The sequence below is a fragment of the Triticum dicoccoides genome, chromosome 5B, assembly GCF_002162155.2.
Source record: "Triticum dicoccoides isolate Atlit2015 ecotype Zavitan chromosome 5B, WEW_v2.0, whole genome shotgun sequence".
Classification (NCBI taxonomy): Eukaryota; Viridiplantae; Streptophyta; class Magnoliopsida; order Poales; family Poaceae; genus Triticum; species Triticum dicoccoides.
In genome coordinates this window covers 479838301-479854952 of record NC_041389.1, presented here as the reverse complement: position 1 = coordinate 479854952, position 16652 = coordinate 479838301, and positions in this window count along the sequence as shown.

Here is a 16652-nt window from a genome sequence, read left to right as displayed (position 1 = left end):
ATATGAAAAAAATAAACTAATAAAAAACAAAGCCGGGCAGAGGGGCATGGCGGCAGCGGTGGCGCCGATGGGGCAGGGCAGGGGTGCAGGAGCGAGGCAAGGCAGGGGCGTGAGGCAGGTGCTCACAGGGGGGTGGCGGGGCACGGCGGGCGGTGTCGGGGCGCGGGGAGCGGCGCCGGCATCGGGGCAGATGGCGTCGAGGGCGGCGGCGACGGTGAAGTGGACCAGCCTTACAGCGTCGGAGGCGGCGGCGACGACGAGGTGGAGCAGCCTGACGGCGTCAGAGGCGGCGGCGATGGCGAGGTGGAGCAGCCTGACGGCGTCGGAGGCGGCGGCGACGATGAGGTGGAGCAGCCTGACGGCTCGGCGGTGACAGCGACGAGGCAGAGAAGCGGGCGTCGGGCGGAGAAGAAAGGGATGGATTTTGGAGAAACTGCTAAGTGCTAGTTATATATGAAGAGAATTGGTCCCGGTTCATGAAACCAACCGGGACTAATGCCCTCTTTAGTCCCGGTTGGTGCCATCAACCGGGACCAAAGGCCTCTTTTCAGCAGCCCAAAGGGCGGGAAGTGGCACCAACCAGGACTAATGCCCCCCCCTTTAGTCCCGGTTGGTGCCACCAACCGAGACCAAAGGACCCTGTGCTGCCCGCGTCGGGGCCAAAGTTTAGTCCCACCTCGCTAGTTGAGAGGGGCGCGCAGTGGTTTATAAGACCCACTGCCGCACCCCTCTCGAGCTCCTCTCCACCGTAGGCTTGCGGGCCTATTTGCTACTGAATTGCCAGATGGGCCTTCTGGGCCTACTGCGGGCCTGAATCCTGGCCCATGGTTGGGTTTCTAGTCGTATTCAGGTCGTGGGGGCTTAGTAGGAGGCATTTTTTTGTTTTCTTTACTTATTGTTGCTATTTTTATTTTTTTCCAGTTTTTTTGTTTTGTTTTCTGCATTATTTATTTTCTTTTGTTTTTTGCTTTATTTTTTAATTCTTTTTGCTTTTAGTTTTAGGAAAATTATAAACTTTCTGTTAGTGCCATTAGTTTTCAAATTTGAAAACACTTTTTTTGTTTTTTTGTTTTCTTTCTTGCTTTATTTATTTTCTTTTGTTTCTACTTACAATAAAATATTTATTGTCGCTATTTTTAATTATTTTCCAGTTTTTTTGTTTTTATTTCTGCATTATTTATTTTCTTTTGTTTTTTGCTCTATTTTTTAATTCTTTTTGCTTTTAGTTTTAGAAAAATTACAAACTTTCTGTTAGTGCCATTAGTTTTCAAATTTGAAAACACTTTTTATGTTTCTTTGTTTTCTTTCTTGCTTTATTTATTTTATTTTGTTTCTACTTTCAACAAAATACTTATTGTTGCTATTTTTAATTATTACGAGGGCCGAACCATAAGACATTAAAGCATTTCAAATGAACTCTGAAAAAGTTGAAAGTTGGCATGGTATCATAAATTCACCCACATAGCATGTGCATGTACAAAACGGACAATGGTATCATACTCATCTGTTACAAAGTTGGCATGGTATCATCATAATAGTTGCGGGAGAAAGTCTTCACTTTTTCTTCGCTTGTGTCACTTGCTTATTGCGCCGTAACCATGGATAATCTTCATCGTTTATCAGGATGCTGGGGTCAGCCTTGACTTTGAAGGGAGGAATTTCATGAAACTTTTCATAATCTTCAGACATGTCTGTCTTGTCCTCCACTCCCACGATGTCCCTTTTTCCTGAAAGAACTATGTGGCGCTTTAGCTCATCGTATGATGTATTCGCTTCCTTATCTTTTCTTTTTCTCGGTCTGGTAGACATGTCCTTCACATAGATAACCTGTGCCATATCATTGGCTAGGACGAACGGTTCATCAGTGTACCCAAGATTTTTCAGATCCACTGTTGTCATTCCGTACTATGGGTCTACCTGTACCCCGCCTCCTGACAGATTGACCCATTTGCACTTAAACAAAGGGACCTTAAAATCATGTCCGTAGTCAAGTTCCCATATGTCCACTATGTAACCACAATACGTGTCCTTTCCCCTCTCGGTTGTTGCATCAAAGAGGACACCGCTGTTTTGGTTGGTGCTCTTTTGATCTTGGGAAATCGTGTAAAATGTATTCCATTTATCTTGTATCCTTTCCAAATCGTAACAGTCGAAGATGGTCTCCTGGACAACAAGTACAGCTCATCACAAACAGTGTTGTCACCTCTGAGACGTGCTTCCAACCAACTGCTGAAAGTCCTGATGTTTTCACATGTAATCCAGTCGTCGCACTGCTCCGGGTGTTTGGAGCGCAGACTATTCTTGTGTTTATCGACATACGGGGTCATCAAGGTAGAGTTCTTTAGAACTATGTAGTGTGCTTGAGACCAAGAATATCCGTCCCTGCATTATTATTGAGTCCCTTCCAAGCGTGACTTTTCCAGTCAGTCTCCCCTCTTACCGTGATTGAGGGAGACCTATCTTCTTAAGGCCAGGAATGAAGTCAACACAAAACCCGATGACATCCTCTGTTTGATGGCCCATGGAGATGCTTCCTTCTGGCCTAGCGCGGTTACGGACATATTTCTTTAGGACTCCCATGAACCTCTCAAAGGGGTACATATTGTGTAGAAATACAGGGCCCAGAATGACAATCTTGTCAACTAGATGAACTAGGACGTGCGTCATGATATTGAAGAAGGATGGTGGGAACACCAGCTCGAAACTTACAAGACATTGCACCACATCACTCCTTAGCCTTGGTATGATTTCTGGATCGATCACCTTCTGAGAGATTGCATTGAGGAATGCACATAGCTTCACAATGGCTAATCAGACGTTTTCCGGTAGAAGCCCCCTCAATGCAACCGGAAGCAGTTGCATCATGATCACGTGGCAGTCATGAGACTTTAGGTTCTGAAACTTTTTCTCTGCCATATTTATTATTCCCTTTATATTCGACGAGAAGCCAGTCGGGACCTTCATACTAAGCAGGCATTCAAAGAAGATTTCCTTCTCTTCTTTGGTAAGAGCATAGCTGGCAGGACCTTCATACTGCTTTGGAGGCATGTCGTCTTTTTCGTGCAAACGTTGCAGGTCCTCCTGTGCCTCAGCTATATCTTTTGTCTTCCCATACACGCCCAAGAAGCCTAGCAGGTTCACGCAAAGGTTCTTCGTCACGTGCATCACGTCGATCGAAGAGCGGACCTCTAGGTCTTTCCAGTAGGGTAGGTCCCAAAATATAGATTTCTTCTTCCACATGGGTGCGTGTCCCCCAGCGTCACTCGGAACAGCTAGTCCGCCGGGACCCTTTCCAAAGATTGCGTGTAAATCATTGACCATAGCAAGTACGTGATCACCGGTATGCATGGCGGGCTTCTTCCGGTGATCTGCCTCGCCTTTGAAATGCTTGCCTTTCTTTCGACATTGATGGTTGGTCAGAAGAAATCGACGATGGCCCAGGTACACATTCTTCCTGCAGCTTCCCAGGTATATACTATCGGTGTCAAGTAAAAAGTGCGTGCATGCATGGTATCCCTTGTTTGTCTATCCTGAAAGGTTACTAAGAGCGGGCCAATCATTGATGGTCACGAACAACAACGCCTTTAGGTGTAATTCCTCCTGTTTGTGCTCATCCCACGTACGTACACCATTTCCATTCCACAGCTGTAAAAGTTCTTCAACTAATGGCCTTAGGTACACATCAATGTCGTTGCCGGGTTGCTTAGGGCCTTGGATGAGAACTGGCATCATAATGAACTTCCGCTTCATGCACATCCAAGGAGGAAGGTTATACATACATAGAGTCACGGGCCAGGTGCTGTGATTGCCGCTCTGCTCCCCGAAAGGATTAATGCCATCCGCGCTTAAAGCAAACCATACGTTCCTTGGGTCACTTGCAAACTCATCCCAGTACTTTCTCTCGATTTTTCTCCACTGCGACCCGTCAGCGGGTGCTCTCAACTTCCCGTATTTCTTACGGTCCTCACTATGCCATCGCATCAACTTGGCATGCTCTCCGCTTCTGAACAGACATTTCAACCGTGGTATTATAGGAGCATACCACATCACCTTCGTAGGAACCCTCTTCCTGGGGGGCTCGCCGTCAACATCACCAGGGTCATCTCGTCTGATCTTATACCGTAATGCACCGCATACCGGGCATGCGTTCAGATCCTTGTACGCACCGCGGTAGAGGATGCAGTCATTAGGGCATGCATGTATCTTCTGCACCTCCAATCCTAGAGGGCATACGACCTTCTTTGCTGCGTATATGTACTGTCGGGCAATTCATTATCCTTTGGAAGCTTCTTCTTCAATATTTTCAGTAGCTTCTCAAATCCTTTGTCAGGCACAGCATTCTCTGCCTTCCACTGCAGCAATTCTAGTACGGCACCAAGCTTTGTGTTGCCATCTTCACAATTGGGGTACAACCCTTTTTTGTGGTCCTCTAACATGCGATCGAACTTCAGCTTCTCCTTTTGACTTTCGCATTGCGTCCTTGCATCGACAATGACCCGGCAGAGATCATCAACATCAGGCACATCGTCTGGTTCCTCTTGATCTTCAGCAGCTTCGCCTGTTGCAGCATCATCATGCACATCGTCTGGTTCGTCTTGATGTTCAGTAGCATCACCGTATTCAGGGGGCACATAGTTGTCATTGTACTCTTCTTCTTCGCCGTCTTCCATCATAACCCCTATTTCTTCGTGCCTCGTCCAAACATTATAGTGTGGCATGAAACCCTTGTAAAGCAGGTGGGTGTAAAGGATTTTCTGGTCAGAGTAAGACTTCGTATTCCCGCATATAGGGCATGGACAACACATAAAACCATTCTGCTTGTTTGCCTCAGCCACTTTGAGAAAATCATGCACGCCCTTAATGTACTCGGAGGTGTGTCTTGAACCGTACATCCATTGCCGGTTCATCTGCGTGCATTATATATAATTAAGTGTGTCAAAAATCATTACAGAACATCATGAATAGATAATTAAATGACCAAATAATAGAAGTTCATCATCAGATTAAAACCAAAGTACATACATAGTTCTCATCTAACAACATAAAGGTCTGCAGAGCATCTAAATTAATTAAACCATACACTGAAACTATGTAAAACATTTCAATGTGAAAACAAATGCGATCATAATCGCAACCAATGTAACAACTGATCCAATGGCATAATGATACCAAGCCTCGGTATGAATTGCATATTTTCTAATCTTTCTAATCTTCAAGTGCATTGCATCCATCTTGATCTTGTGATCATCGACGACATCCGCAACATGCAACTCCAATATCATCTTCTCCTCCTCAATTTTTCTAATCTTTTCCTTCAAGAAATTGTTTTCTTCTTCAACTAAATTTAACCTCTCGACAATAGGATCGGTTGGAATTTCCGGTTCAACAACCTCCTAGATAAATAAAATCTATGTCACGTTGGTCGGCATAATTGTCATAAACAATAAATGAACCAATAGTTATGAAAAGATAATATATACCACATCCGAATCATAGATAGGACGAGGGCCTACGGGGGCGGATACCAAAACCATCGCACTATATAAGATGCAATAATAAAAGTAAGAAAATTATACAAGTATCTATATAAACATACAAGTAAGATTTTTTTTCCTTTCAGAAAGAAGATAAGAACAAGAGGCTCACCACGGTGGTGCCGGCGACGAGATCGGCGCGGGCGATCGACGGCGGTGAAGACGGGGACGGGACGTGACGGACCGCTAAACCTAGACAAATACTGAGGAAAATGGAGCTTGGAGGTCGAGCTTGGAGAGGAGAAAGCTTAAGTAGTGTGGCTCGGGCATTCCATCGAACACCTCATGTGCATAGGAGGTGAGCTAGAGCACCACAAAGCTCTCCCCTCGCCGGCCACGAAAAACAGAGCAGTGGGAGTGCTCTGCTCGCGGGCGAGGGGTATATATAGGCAATTAATTGGTCCCGGTTCGCAGCAAGAACCGGGACGAAAGGGCAGCCTTTGGTCCCGGTTCAGGCCACGAACCGGGACCAATGGTGGTGGGCCAGGAGCAAGGCACATTGGTCCCGGTTCGTCCCACCAACCGGCACCAAAAGGTCCAGACGAACCGGGACCAATGGCCCACGTGGCCCGGCCGGCCCCCGGGGCTCACGAACCTGGTCCAATGCCCCCATTGGTCCCGGTTCTGGATTGAACCGGGACTAATGGGCTAACCTGGCCTGGACCGTTGCCCCCTTTTCTACTAGTGATGAGAACCTCTATGCATGGTTGCCTGGACTAGACTATAAATACGTGACAGAGTTATGTCAATTGTGCCGCCTTAGTTGTCAGAAATGCCAAATGTGGATGACCGATGCCATGTGCCCACGGGCCCTATGTCTGTTACGCCATTGATCATTTGTAGGTCATTTCTTTCTTTCCACCTCTCTTGATCCTCATGTCATACTCGATTGGAGCATTGTCTGCTTCATCTATCCCTCCCTTAGGGCCACCAGCCATGCTGATGAGAGAACCCTACATAATTAGTATGAATATCTGAAGTTAAATACTTCCGCTACAATGTATCACTTGTATAAACATTTACTTAGATCTTATAACAGATAAACCAAGATATTTGTCACGTGTCAAACAAAATGGATAAGAGTGCATAATGGTCTGACACGGAAAATCAGCCCCATTGCATGATTTTGTTTCAAATCCCAAATATTTAATTAAATAATTATGTGTGAAATGAAAATAGAAAAATAATGAGTGCACTACTTATTGGATCATCAATGTTATGTATCTTCACATGCCTATACAAAAGGAAACCAAATTCTATATACGAAAGGAAATCAGTTTTGTGTAGTGTACTACGAAGCAACCAAGAATCTAAAACAATTTGGTTCGAATTTGTTTGGAATAAGGGATAGTCGTAAACCATCATTTCATACCAATATAGCACTGGCTTGTACAATCCGAAGTATTATATTGTTATTCAGCTATTTATGGACGGACTAATCACATGGAAGCAAAAGTTATATAATAAATAATCATGGAACAAGAACTATAAACTACACTTATTTCTGAACCAACATGTGGTTGGATGGTTAGAGGGACTGTGGTATCCCAGCCCACCAGGGTTCAAATCCTGGTGCTCGCATTTATTCCTGGATTTATTTCAGGATTTCCGGCGATGCCATTCAGTGGGAGGAGACGTTCCCGTCAACGACGAGGTGCCTACGGTTACTTCGTAAATTTCAAGATAATATGCCGGCTTAGTCTTTCGGAGGTGCTCATAGGGGTAGGGTGTGCGTGTGTGCGTTCATAGGGGTGGGTGTATGCACGTGTATATAAGCGCTTGCGTCTGTACTGTGTTAAAAAAACCTAAACTTATTTCTAGTTATTAAGAAAACCCAGAGTGAAGACTGTTATATCTACTAAATAATATAAAATTATAAATTCACAATCTATCCCAACTTTAATGACGTAAAAGAGGGTAGTAGTTGTGTCGGATATCGGGTTCCGGCAAAACCCTTAAGGTTCGAACTCTGGGGTGCGCGCGAAGATCTACTTCCTACCGATCCACGTCCCAACGCCTCGCCATGAATCTGAGCTACATGATGAACAACACGAGGGACACGAGGTTTATACTAGTTCGGGCCACCGTTGTGGTGTAATACCCTACTCTAGTGTGTGGTGTGGTGCATTGCCTCTGGGCCTGATGATGAACAGTACAGAGAAAGAACAGCCTCGTGAGAGGTGTTCGGTGTTCTACTTGGGATGGATCTTCCTGCCTCTAGATGACATGATCCCTAATGTGATGGCTAGCTCTATATATAGAGGCCCTGGTCCTCTTCCCAAACATTGAGCGGGAAGGGAGCCAACAACGACCATTTTGAAGGGAAACAACTAGTACAAGCTATCCTGACTAAAGTTGGTCTTCGACTGCCAAAGGCACTGGCGATGACGCCGTCTTGGGCTCTACGGTGACCTCCGTCCTGTCGCTCTGCTGGTCTTGGTCTTGTTGCACCGATATGGTAACCTTTGCTTGATGCCTCGGTACTCCGCGCCTGCGCTTGCCCCCTTTGCACCAAAGAGGAAACGAGGACACTGCGCTGGCTGGCGCTCGCCTGGCGCCCGCCTGGTCTTGATCGTCATGGCTTGCGTCATGAGCACCTCGTGAGGTACCCCTGCCTTGATCTCTCCGCCTCCTCGCGAGCCTGCCTGGTGAGGCCGCCCTTGAGGAAGACTTGCGTCGTCCGCCCCGCGAGGCTTGGCCCCTCGCGAGGGTCTTGAGCTTGGGTTGACGAAGACGGGCCGTACTAGGCCACTGCTTGAGCCACGCCGCAGGCTGCAGGCAGGCAAGTCTGGGGACCCCTGTTCCTAGAACGCCGACAGTAGCCCCCGGGCCCAAGGCGCGCTCGGACTTGGCTTAGCAGCGAAGCCAAAGGGCAAGTGTCGGTGTTAAAACCGGCAGATCTCGGGTAGGGGGTCCCGAACTGTGCGTCTAGGCGGATGGTAACAGGAGACAAGGGACACGATGTTTTTACCCAGGTTTGGGCCCTCTCGATGGAGGTAAAACCCTACTCCTGCTTGATTAATATTGATGATATGGGTAGTACAAGAGTAGATCTACCACGAGATCAGAGAGGCTAAACCCTAGAAGCTAGCCTATGGTATGATTGTTGTATATATCTCTATCGACTAGCCTGGCCTCGTATTATATAATGCACCAGAGGCCTAGGATAACAAGAGTCCTAGCCGAATACGCGGTGGGGGAGGAGACCTTGTCTTGATCGCCAAGTCTTGCGGAAACTTCCTTGTATGCAGCAGCTGTCCGGACTGGCCCATGAGTATACGGCCATGGGGGTCCTCGGCCCAATCTAACAGATCGGGAGATGACGTGGTGAGTACCCCCTAGTCTAGGTCACCGTCAGTAGCCCCCTGAACCGGTCTTCAAGTTTAGGTACGCTCCTCGATTCTTCCAAACCGTTCTTCATCTTCAGTCGTCGGTCTTGAAAACTGGTTCAACAAATCTTCTCATCTTCGATCTTGAGGATCGCCGAAATGCATTCGACGAGTTTACAGGTCGGGTATCCGAGGAGCCCCTTTAAGTTTCCGGCCTTTATCAATGCCTTGTTATTTTTATGCCACACCTCGGGTTTGAAGTTGTTCCCGGGCGGCAACGTCCTCTTGCGTCCGAGCTCCAACGCCGGACTGCATTCGAGGTATCTTTTGCAGCCGAGCACCAATGTCGGACTGCTTGCCAGCTCTAACGCCGGACTATGTATCCGAGCTCCAACACCAGACTGTATTCGAGCTCCAACACCGGACTATGTATCCGAGCTCCAACGCCGGACTGTATCCGAGGTGTTGTAAATCACCTTGGTTCAAGGAAGTTTGAAGGAGTTTATCGGAGCTTAATGCCGGAAATGCCCTCTATGGAGCCAGCCACTAGCGCCCGAGCTTTATGCCGGACTGCTTCCGAGGTGGTGCATCACCCCGAATGTGGGCCGATTTTTGTCAATATTTTTGATTGGTGCAATTTATTCTCTGCCGAGATACATAGCCAGTAGCCCTCAAGGTGGGTATCGGTCTAAAACCCGAGATGCCCATGAAGGATGACATAAGACCGCTGATCCCCGTAGCTGCTGAGACTCAGGTTGATTTGCAAAATCGGTCTGAGGATCAAGTCCTAGCTCGCCAGAATAATTTGGGACACAAAAAGCGGCGTTCTTAGTCCTCAAGACTCATGTTGGGTGCGGCCGACCAACCTGAGGATCAAAATCTCCTCGGAGACTATTTTACACTTAAAATTTTCTGCATTGGACAGGCAATGCAGTAGCCCCCGAGACACTGGTCGGGTGGCAACACCAGATCAGGGGATCGATGTGCCCCTTTAATATTTGTAAATAATAAGCCCGAAGCCCGGTAGCCCCCGAGCCTTAATGCGGGCACGGGAGGCCGAATTAAGGATCGATATCCATAGTAAAATCATGAATTATGTGTAATGACTCTATGTATCCAAGTACCTTACGTCATTAATGCTCGGATCCGCATTGTAGAAAACTTTGTTGACCGATCATCGGCTTCCACCTCCTCGGCCAATAGCCGAGGAGTGTTTGTCCTACTTTATAAAGCCTTTATGAGGGCAAAGATTTACAACAAACAAGGCAATCTGGCCATACGGTTTTATAAACAAAGGTACGTGGAGAGATATGTTATATTACTGTTTAACAGAAGAAATGTCTTCCAAAGAAAATAGTCCCGCTATCGGTTCCTTTCTTTGGGTTGTCATGCTAAGCATGATCATGAAACCTCAGCTCCAATGTAAGAGCAAAATATCGAGGATTTAGTTTGGGAGGCCAGTTAATAGCCCCCGGTGTGTTCGGCGACAGTCGAGGTCAAGCCGTAAACACTTCGGCCATTGTTATGAATGGCCCGTCGTTTAACACCGTCATCGGATCCTGACCAGTTTTCGCTTATTGTGACAGTCAGTTTTCGGCTTTCTCCACTGAGGTGCTTAACCATTTGAGCTGGAAGCACAATCACAGTGGTTCTCCCTTTGCGCACCTAGCCGAACAAAGCGGAACATAGGAGGCAAGCGCAGGAGCCGGGCAACCCAACTATTGACCAAAGACACAATTCGAAACCGATGCATATATAGCAATATCCGAGAATGTTTTTGCCGAATCTCTAAAGGTGTCCGGCGTTGCACTGCGAGACTTGTGCTGAAAACACACAAATAGTTTAAAAAGTGCCATAAGCTTGGAAAACCAAAAAACATCAGTAAAAACTTGACGTCCGAACAAGATCAAGTGTTCGGTGCCAATCCGAAAATTGGCTTTAGCAAAAGAAGTGTTTCTGTCGTGCTTTAACATGATACATCCTATCTCAAGACTTCAAGTGGGCCAGCCTACGGCTTCAACCTCCTATCCCGAGGGCGGAGTACTTCTCATTAGGCCAGTTTAGCAAACTAAACTCTAGCGGCTTTGAGAGAGAAATTAGGCTCCCCGGCTAGTGACCACACGCTCGTGTCGGAAAAAGGAGTGATAGATAATAATAATAATAATAAAACTTTGCAACGACTAAGAAGAAGAACACTTATCATAAAACGGCTCATATAATTTTAAGAGCCCCCAAGTGACTTGGGTAAAAGAATGATTGCATGTAACAAAGTACTTATATCATATCTATGTTCAACCGAACTTTAAACGCGTCTTAACCGACCATCGGCTTCTCCCTCTTTGGTCAAGGGCCGAAAAGTGTTATGTACTCCATCTATCGAGAATATCGACGGTGTTTCCAATAACCAGGCAATCAGGCCATAAGGCTGTAACAGACAAAGCGCGCTCAGGGAACTTATGCTATATTACTGCGAAGTGTAAGAAGCATCTTCGAAGAAAATAGTACCCCCACTGATACCTTTCTTCGGTGCTCATTGTTATTATGAGACTTGTGCAATAGATTTTTTGTACTCATGAGTTCCGTTGTGTGCCGACCATCATTGAAAACTATAAGAGCGCTAGCTTTCGGCTTCACCCAGTCTGAGGTCCGGCTCAGACCCGATCGTGACAATCGCAGAGGTGCTCCCTTTACTCCCTGTCCGAACAATTGGGAACGTAGGGGTAAACACAGGAACGAGGCAACCCAGCTTGCAAATTGCTTACGTCAATATGGTGCATATTGTGGCGTAATACACGAACAAGGAACGAAGCCGTACAAGTATAATCATATGCAAGAGGAAAAGCTTCATGAAGGAAGCCCCCAAATGAATTGGGTATTTGAATTTATGCGTCACAAACAAAGTTTGGACAAGAAATTTTTTTACAAGCAACATTTTTCAAAAAAGTATAATGCTTGGTCGAACCGAACACAAGTTAGAAATTAAAGCTTTGAGCATGAAAGCGACTTAGCTGGTTAATGTGTTCGGTATTGATGACGCGGTCCGAGCTTGATACGGGACAAGGTTCCATCCCCCAAGCCGGTCCCGAGGTGGCGGAGCGGAGAGCTCGACACGCCGAAGTGGTGACATAGCACAGTCAACGCAGACCGGTAGAGTGACGCCGAAGTCCCCGGATCATTTTCCTGTGCACAAAAAATGGTGCAAACTGGAGATAATAGTAATAGTGATAAAAAAATCGTTGCATAATAAATAATTTATGCAAAGTGAGTAATAAAAGAAATATGGCCTGGTGCCAAAGTCAATGTCGATGCAGGGCATCGGCATGATGCGGTAAAGGTGTGGCAAAACCTGAATTCACAGGTCGGTCCGAGCTCCGGATACGGCGTTCGCCGGACTATGTACGCAAACTGACCGAACCACCATGCGACTGTCATTAAATGCGGCCACCATTTTGATAGACCTGTGTACATATGATGGACAAACAAGAGTAATAATTCCTTGGGAAAGATGAACCCAAACAAGCAAAAAAAATACTGGGATTAATAGTGCCTGGTTTATTTGTTGTAGCAATCCGAAGGAAGGTGATTCCCAAAATTGGGACTCGATCCGCGCACCCATTGCCCGATGGGCGATAAAACGACGGCATGGCAATGCTGGCAAAGGTTGGCTCGCCGAGGCAAAGCCCTCGGTCCAGCTAACATGACGGAGCTGGTCGGCTAGTGACGCCGGAGTGTCCGGAGTAGGTTGATGAAGAGATGACGAAGCCCCTGGTCCAGCCGAGATGTCGAAGTAGGTCGGTGTGATGGACACCAACTTGAAATAGTGCGGCCCTGCCGATGCAGGTCGTGACGTGGTCGATGCCGGCCTGATGAAGCGACCGTGCGGCGATGCCGGTATGCCTGCTCCGTGTAATCCGTGGGGCGGCGATGTTGGTGATGATTGATCCTTCGCGATGCCGGACTCTTGTTCGGCTTGCCGAGATGATGATCCGAAGAAGTTGAGCTCGGCTAAACAAAGTGACGACGTATCTAGCGCAGGTCGGCAGTCGTGGAGCAATATTGCCGGACTGGTTTGACACCAGCATGATGTTGAAGATCATGTTCAAAAGATTTTAAAGTTAGTGGGATGTGTTCGCAAAACACAATACCCCATACAAAACTTCCTTCAAAAAGGATGTCCGAAATCCCGTTCATAAAAAAGACGAACTCGGGTCGGATTCATTTTCGCGCAGAAAACAGATCCGAAAAGTGATGCACTAATCGGAAGGTTCCTGGAGTTCGGACGGTCGGATCGAGCTGAAATTTTGAGGGGTGGTAGATATAGGAATTCCTCAGCCGATCAACTGTTGGATCTTCCAAAGGATGTCCGAGCTAGAAGCTGGACACCACGCCCTAAACTCGTCCAGATTCCCGTCCAGATTTAACATGGCTCTGGTATATCGTGGATTGCCAGAGAGTCCTCCATCGGAATTCGACGAAATTTTCCAGGGTTGTTATAGACTCAATTCCGCACAATTCCACTGAAGCGATCGTTAAACGACACTTGAGGAGGCGGTGGCGGCAGACACAAGTCTGCTGTCCAGAAAAACAGTACGGTCGCCTGAGGGCAATGTTGATGTTGAGCCCCCGGGCTCCCTGGATGATTCCTCCATGATCTTGATAGAGATCGGAGTTGATGTTGATGAAGGCCCTCATCTGAACATGACGATCGGAGGTAGGGCGCAGTCCTTGGTCGAACCAAGGTGACCAGTCGAGCTGGTGACGAAGACGCCGAAGTCACAGTTGATCTACAGGCGAGCCATCGACCTTTTCCCGAACACACAGCGGAGCTCTCAATGAAAGCACCAATGTCGGTGTCAAAACTGGCGGATCTCGGGTAAGGGGTCCCGAACTGTGCGTCTAGGCGGATGGTAACAGGAGACAAGGGACATGATGTTTTTACCCAGGTTCGGGCCCTCTCGATGGAGGTAAAACCCTACTCCTGCTTGATTAATATTGATGATATGGGTAGTACAAGAGTACATCTACCACGAGATCAGAGAGGCTAAACCCTAGAAGCTAGCCTATGGTATGATTGTTGTATATATCTCTATCGACTAGCCTGGCCTCGGTTTATATAATGCACCAGAGGCCTAGGATAACAAGAGTCCTAGCCGAATACGCCGGTGGGGGAGGAGTCCTTGTCTTGAGCACCAAGTCTTGCGGAATCTTCCTTGTATGCGGCATCTGCCCGGACTGGCCCATGAGTATACGGCCATGGGGGTCCTCGGCCCAATCTAACAGATTGGGAGATGACGTGGTGAGTACCCCCTAGTCCAGGACACCGTCAGCAAGTGCGGAGTGCCGCGGGCCCTAAAAGCCTGCGGCCTTAGGCGTCGCGTGGCAGTTGATTGGACATGGGCGTCCCCGCTTCCCCACGCTGCCTCGGCAACTTCCCGATTTGACGAGTCCCTGCTGCATGCAAAAAGAGTCATGATTACCTGCGATCGTGGAGGCCGACGGTTGGCCTCCTATGGACTATAAGTACGGAGAGGCGTGAGCCCCAGAAGTCCATCTTTTCTCGCTCCGCTCGCTCCTTCTTCCTTGCTCCTTCTCCATCTTGTCACTAATGGCACCGATCTGTCGGCTCTTAGCTGAAGAGAAAGGAAAGGCCCACCGGGAGGGACCCGACCCACTCCCGCCGAAGAAACAGCCGGTCCCCGGCCGTCGCGACGAGGCCGCAAGGCTGGAGATGTTGAGGCCTTGGTACGAGCGGCCACCTCCTGGGTTTCCGCTCCCTCTATACGCCTGAGCCGAGGGCCCTGGAGAAGAAGACGCCGAGCGGCGCCGCCCACGCCGTCGACGATGCCGACGAGTCATGGCGGTGCGTGTCGTTGCTCCTGGAGCTCATGCCGCGGACTCCTCTCGAGAGCTCGTACTCCACGCCGCCATGCCTCTGAGCTCCTGGATCCGCTTTCCTCCTTTCTTTGCCTTTGAGATTGCGGTACCCCGGCTGCAGCATGCCGACTGCGGTACCCCGGTGACCGGAACGGAGGTTGAAGTCGTCGCTCCGGGCAAGGTCTACATGACCCGGGGCTGGGGCGAGATCGCCCGGGTCTGCCGAATAGGAGGTGCCCTCGTGATTCATTTTGAATACGATGACGCCTCCCTGATGCTCTTCAAGGTCTTCGATGCGGAAGGCCGCCGGCTTGAGTGCTGCTCCAGAGGAGGCAGCCAGGACGTCGATGTGGCAAGGGATAGGCCTGCCACACGCTTCCCCAACGGCTCCTCCAGCAGCAGCGGCGATCCTTGGGAATCAAGCGACTCTCCCGAGCTCTTCTCGACTCCGGAGACGAGCGATGACAGCTATGTGCCCCCGAGCTCGCGTCGTGCTCGGAGCAAGGCAGCTGCACAGGCCACCGGCGCGGCTGATCTGGATGGGGTTGGCACCGGCATCCGTGGCCCACTGTTGATGATGGCGTCGGCCATGGGGGCACATGTAGTTAGGGCTCCTTAGGATTTGCATCTTTTGTTCCCTGCGAGAAATTGAGGAAATACCCTATGGGGGCATGTAAAGGTGTCCGTAAATGTCTTTTGTTGATATTATCCTTATTATGAAGTGGTGCAAGATGCATGTCCTATCCCGGCTTGGTTCCCCCTTTCTAACCTCGTGACGACTTGGTGCTCTACGCTGATAGGTCCCGGTCCCCAGGCAGGCTTCAACCGTCGCTGGTATGCCAGGTCGCGATGCCATGGTCAAGGCCAGGAGGTGAGCGGCTCGAGGTCCAGTAAGAGCCCTTGAGGCGCGATGCTCAGGAGGTCCCCTTTAGCGCTCAAGCAGCCGCCAAAAGGCGAGAAAGGAAGGCAACGTCGCCGTCACAGAGCCGCAATGAGTGGAGGTTTGACGCTGCACCGATTAGCTATTTTAGGAGCGGGACTTATCTCGAAAGCATGGAGCCGTTCCTTCGCGGGGTGCCGGACTTGCGCGTCAGCAGCTGAGATGTTGCTGGGTCAAGCCTTCGTGATCTTCTCGTCCCTTCTCCGCACTCTCGTTCATGCTCTACATCCTCAGGTCCCAGCACTCGAGCGAGCTCAGCCGCCGCTGGTATGCCAGGTCGCGATGCCGTGGACAAGGCCAGGGGGTGAGAGCTGGAGAGCCAGTAAGAGCTCCTGAGTCGTGATGCTCCGGCGCCCCCCTTTTAACACGCAAGCGGAACGCACGGGTAAGAGAGAGAGAGCTCACAACGCCCCCCACATTATTCCTTAGGTAGTCCCTGTAAACCAATGACGAGAAAAGCAAGGGTTGCCATTTAGATTGCGGGCCGGCCATTGGTTGCTCCGAGAGAGTGGTGAAGGCACTGAGGGCCTGGTGAGGTGATGCCTGCAGGGCTGTCGTGGGCCAGAGCTCGACCACTCAGATTTGTTGACGTTGCAGGGACTAAAAGTGCAACTATCCCTAGGTGGTTTTGGTAATTCCTAACAACATATAGCTCATTGAGCTAACATTATTCCAATATAATATTTCAGGAAAAGCTCAATGAATGGCATGGCATGGATGAGAAAAGTGGATCCCTCAAAATGCTAAGGACAAAAGGATTGGCTCAAGCTCAAAGCTTAAGACTACATTTTATATTTTAGTGATCCAAGATCACATTGAGTCTATAGGAAAAGCCAATACTATCAAGGAGGGATGAGGTGTTGCTTAATGAGGTTCTTGCTTCATAGTGCTTAGTGATATGCTCCAAAACCCTCAACTACTTTCCCACATCCACATATGACCTAAATCAAAAGTCAAACTCGGCCCCACCGATTC